This window comes from Andrographis paniculata, unplaced genomic scaffold, assembly GCF_009805555.1.
Source record: "Andrographis paniculata isolate CXL003 unplaced genomic scaffold, ASM980555v1 Contig77END, whole genome shotgun sequence".
NCBI lineage: Eukaryota > Viridiplantae > Streptophyta > Magnoliopsida > Lamiales > Acanthaceae > Andrographis > Andrographis paniculata.
The window spans coordinates 257,663-263,505 of record NW_026137614.1 but is presented as its reverse complement, the minus strand read 5'-3'; the positions used below and the strand labels follow the sequence as shown (position 1 = coordinate 263,505).

Here is a 5,843-nt window from a genome sequence, read left to right as displayed (position 1 = left end):
AGCAACCTAGAGAAGAAAACTCTAGGGAAGAATTAAAATCAATTCAAAAATAATCCTCGTAGGAGCTTGTTAAATTAAATTGGGCCTTTCTAATTTTTTACTGCTGTCGAGTTAGAAAACTACGGTCGTACCTAGGATTCTTTCCCGATTAGAGAAATAGTTAACGGTCGTACCTTAGCTATTGAAAAAGTAAGGAAAGGTTGGTTGTGAATGCGTGTAGATCAACTATAACCAATTTATCTAACTAGTCGATGAATTTGACTTTTAGTTGATGATCAAATTTCATATCCCGAATGAAAATTCATGTCTATATTAGAGTTTAATCATATTTGGTAACCCGCTAATTTTGCATTCTAGTTAACTTGCGTTTATTGAGTAAATTTTATTCTTCCTTATTTAGTGTGATAATCAAATCCCCCCAATATATATTAATATAATTATAATCAATCAAATAGAGAAAGAATTACTGTTTCCCTGCAGAGACGACCCTACTCACTACTGCTATACTGCATATTTTGGGACGTAGGAATTGATATTTTATTTTGCAGCTGTGCGACAGGTTAGCAGCAAGGTGATAATAATGTATCATTGTATCTAAAAGTTGCCAATACTTCTTCTTTACCATTTGGTTGGAGCATTTACGTGGAATACAAATTGACCATTATTAATCAATTCAAAACAACTTTGAATTTCCAAAAAGGTAACACAACTCATTTTAGTTTTTGAAATTCAATCACGTTACTAAAAGTATAGTATGCATCAAACCATGAGCAAGCATCCTTTATCCAAAACTCAACAATATTATTAGTATTATTATTATTATTATTATTATTATTATTATTATTATTATTTCATGGATAATACTATTGACATTGGAGTATCATGCCATCATTTTAATGCCAAAGAAAGTCACCATGGGTTTTCATGTTTTATGCCGCTTGAAGTGTTTCGCGGTGCATACTTTGGTTATACAATTGGTGATGCATGCTCTATCGAAACGGAGATAATAAGCTACGGAGTGGCAAAACGTTGGCCAAAGTCTCAAAAGAAAGAAATTGAGTTTGTGGGATTAAAGAACCAAGGAGCAACATGCTACTTGAACTCTCTCTTGCAAACATTGTATTATATTTCATATTTTTGAAAGGTGAATTATTACTTCCAAAGGACAAATGCAAGTATATATATATCATATATGCATCTCACTTTATATATTTCAGATTTGAGAACTGAGACTGATAGTTTTGATTTTTGTTAGGTGGTATATCAAATGCCTACCAATCATAACAAGAAGCCAACGAAAAACATTCCCCTAGCTCTCCAGAGATTATTTTATAATCTTCAATATAGTGAGAGTAGTGTTGTAACAAATGAGCTGACAAGATATTTTGGTTGGGATCAATGTGATGCTTTTGTACAACATGACGTGCTAGAAATGAATCGTCTGCTATGAGAGGCACTTGAAGAATTTATGATGGTGCGTAGAAAATAGAAATTTATAATATGAATTGGACAAAAAGCCTTTGAATATTTTTCTAAATATTCTATTAATACATTTCCTAATGGTATAAGGAGCAACGGTGGATGGTGCTTTGAGACAGTTATGTGAAGGGCACCATAAGTACTACATTGAATGCATTAATGTCGACTATACATCAAGTAGAACAGAGTCATTTTATGGTATTTTTATTAATTTAATAACATATTACATTCTTTGGCAATATATATCTCACCACGCCGGAGCATATAGATCCTCCCAATCAATTGTTTCTTTCTGAATATAAAACATATATGTGGCAGATCTCCAACTTGATGTGAAGGGTTTTTGTGATGTTTATGCTTCACTTGATAAGTTTATTGAAGTTGAACAGTTAGACAACGACAACAAATATGATGGTGGTCACTTTGGTTTGCATGTGGGTACTTCAATTCAATTAAGTGCTCGTATATTCATTGACACGTATTAAGTTCTAATTTATTAATTTGGATCATTTTATAGTAAAATCTTTTGAATTTTTATGTTCCTTTTGTAATTTTTTGGCATGCTAGACGTTTTTCTTATATTTAATATATTTTATAATTTTCTTAAACGGCAATATTGGTTTGATGATCTTCATACTTTAGGATGTTCGCAAAGGAATCTTATTTATGGACTTTCCACCAGTGCTTTAATTGCACTTGAAGAGATTTGAGTATGACATTGAGCAAGGGTTTATGGCAGGGTAAGCCATTAATTGTTCATCCAAAATACGAGATGATGAGCATCCATGCACTTCCATAGACATGACACTTAGAAGTTAAGAAGGCAATTTTATTTTATGGAGAGTCAGATTCATTGTTGTGGCATGAACGTATTGAGGTTACATACCATTTATATTGCAGTGCTTACAGTAAAAAGTGTTTGCTCTTATATGGATAGTGAACTTTGTAATAAATAAGCATAGCACTAGGAATCCATTAATTACAATGCTAATTACAAAATGAATCTTAAGAATATTGGTTGTTTAATCTACATTTGGACGAATTTATGACTATGTTGTTTTACTTCTAAAGTTTATTTTGGTTTTCCATTAAGCTATTTTTTGTCTTATTTCTATTTCAACTATTTGTATTGACCTGCCTAGATAAATGACCGTTATGAGTTTCCCATTTAACTGGATCTGGACAAGGATAATGTGAATTACTTGTCACATGAGGCTGATAGAACAAAACGAAACCTTTATGCACTTCAAAGCTATTCATATTTATCTGCAAACTAATGAAGTTATAATTATACTAAAATTATTAAGGAAATTCAATTGTACTCAAACAATATTTAATAAATTATACGTATTTAACTCTTCATTGTTTTGGGTATTGTATCAACTATATAAATTTAACATATATAATCTTTACTTTCAAAATCTTGAAGCGTTTACTCTTCTTTTTTTACTAAGAAAATTTTCTATTTACATTGTTTTGGTCCATTCTTTTAGATATAAATTTGATGATGAGAAAATATCTAAACAAGATATTGACACAACCATAAAAGGGCTTTATGGCAGTGAACAATTAGGTTATTTTAGCATTATTTCTTCTTCTCATCATGAATACTAGGATAGTATCATTTATTTCCTTTGTCTCCGTAGGATGCCATGCCCTCATATTTTTTAATGAGTATGAAGAGCTTAAATGCGTATATGCTAGTGTATATACGTGAGAGTGACAAGGAAAATATACTCCGTGCCACTGATAAGAATGATATTGCCATACCTCTTAGGGTTTGAAATAATCTAAACTCGTTTCTTGCAGTCATATATGGTAATTTTTTTAGAAGGCAATAGTAAACATATTGCATTAATTAATATATGGTATTTTTAGGAGAGGTTGAAGAGAGAAATGAAAGGGGTGAAAGAGATTGTTGAGAGTGATGCCCACACTGTTATGAAGGTAATTTCTATGTTGGGTAATTTTTTCATATTTTTCTCTTGTTGATTTTAAGTTACATAGTTTTATAAAGAGAATGGTGTTCTATCTTCAGGTGGCAACTGATGAAGATATTTCACACTAAATTGGAAGCAAGATATATTTTGATTTAGTTGATTTTGACAAAGTTAGAGGCTTCACTGTATGGAGATTTATGCCGCTCAACATTTTTAAGGTACGTAGAAATAATACACATTGTAGAATATCCCTTGGTAAGATACTAAGTTATTTCTACTAACATGTTAACATAATGCGGTGGTATTATGTTTATAGTATGTCGTGGCAAAACACTTTGGTCTTCCATCCCAATACCTCCGTTATTGGGTATGTGCTGAGCGCAATAATGGTTCTTGCCGTTCCCTCCGAGCATTGACATCCCATGACTCATCACAAAGTGTATATATCAACCACTCTTTTATGTCTTTTAGCAAACTGCTTCCACATTATTTTTATAATGATGTTTCAAAATAAAAATATGGCAATTTTCTCTATTTTCCTATAATAGCCGTGCTTAAATTTACAATATCATTGTAAGTAGGGGATTTAAATGATTTATATGGTATTATGGTCCCTTGAAGTTATTCTTGGAGATGGAGATTAGACCTGTAACGATTCATTGCAAATACAAACAACTAGTTTTGTTTTTCATCACATGATTAATTTGACTTCTATATTCTTATTTAAGATTCATGTCTTATGGTAGATATGCGGGAAGACTTTTATTAAACCACTTCACTAAGCCGACGCATATCTCGACCAAATCAAATGAACTTGTTGGCCTTGATGCACATCAAACTGTTGAACTTTACGAGGTTTCTCTAAATCCCATGTTTATGGTACTCTCTATATTGGATACACTTCGGCTAAAGTCAATGCAAGCAGAAAACATGTTTTGCCCATCTATTCTTTTGTGTTGATGATTTCTTATATTTTTATATGAGATTAATTGCATTTTTAACTTAGTAGTCTATGCATTCATTTATAAATAGCAATAATTTTGTGAACCTTAACTTCAGCATTTTCCCAATTTAGGAAATAAGTCATGAGTCTCACCTCATATGCGAGCCTATTGACAAAGATTTTTCATTTAGGTCTTGCGATGTATGTTGTAATAACAATGCCAAATATACTATTAATTTATTATAGGTATTTTTTTAATAATTACTTTTTTGGTTGAGATTGCAGATTGGAAATGGAGATATTGTGTGTATCCAGAAGTCCATTTCTCTTCAAATCATGGAAATGCTATTCTTGTCGGATATTCCGACATTCTTAAAATATCAACCTATTATACAAGTAAGTTTCCCTAATTTTAGACATGTGTTACATGTATAATGACTTGTTTTCATTTTTGTTTTTTTTTCTGACTAATACTCTTGTCTATTAATAAGGTATATCTATTTGTCAATTGAATTGCTAAGCTGTCCCTATTAATAGTAGTGTTGTCTTTGTCCTTCTAGATAAATTTACAATGCCCACAAGTTTCTTCAAAGTTTACTTTCTTCTACTACAAGAAATCACCCCAACCCACCCGCCCATGCCCCCCGGCCCCTCCCCCCGCCCCTCTTTTTATGTTATTAGAATTCACACCTTGATAGTCGGATTAGTTCTTCTTTTTCATGTACTTATAAGGAATTCTATTTGATGTCGGTTGTGGGTGCCTCATAATTATTTTGATTCTTATAAATCAATTGTCATTTGAAAAAATGTCATTGACAGTATTGATATGATAACATGTTTCAACTTATGTTTGACAATGTTCTTATTACATGTAGAAACTACCATGTCTTTCTTGTCTTTTTCCTAAATCTTATTTTAATATTTTCCTTGACTTTAATTCTCTTGTGTAAGATTTTTATATAAATTTTGAGATGTGATGTATGAAACATCTTTTAGTAATAGGAAGTTTAGTATTATATTTCCCGTAACCTTAAGAAAAATAAACGTATAAGCATGACACTTATTTTTGAGACCCACAATTCCTATGGTATTCATAGTTACAAAACTTTCCTATTATAATTTATCTTTATTTTATGAAATAATTAACTATTAAATCCTAGTTGGTCATACATAAACAAGGATGAGTTAGGCCAAGTTTGACCAGACCCCATATGATCCAAATACTTTTAAATAACCAATACTCCCGACTTTGTCATATTGATAGATGAACACAAGAGAATGTTTGAGTTTGGGTATAGGTAAAGTCCAGTTAAGACTTGAACAATAGACTTGTCTATTTTATTCATGTACTTGATTAATGATCGACTAATATCTAAATCATTAGAGAAACCCTAATTAAATAACTCAGGTCTCAGCCCACTAGACCGATACTATCTCTACATAATGATATGGTATTATTATCCTTGTCCATAGAGTAATAG

The 5,843-nt window shown here is 31.4% G+C and overlaps 1 pseudogene; it reads left to right on the top strand.

Annotated features, from left to right (window-relative positions):
* The first annotated feature begins 931 nt into the window (after nucleotides 1–931).
* On the top strand, nucleotides 932–4,201 carry LOC127239160 (ubiquitin C-terminal hydrolase 12-like; annotated as a pseudogene).
* Nucleotides 4,202–5,843: the final 1,642 nt, after the last annotated feature.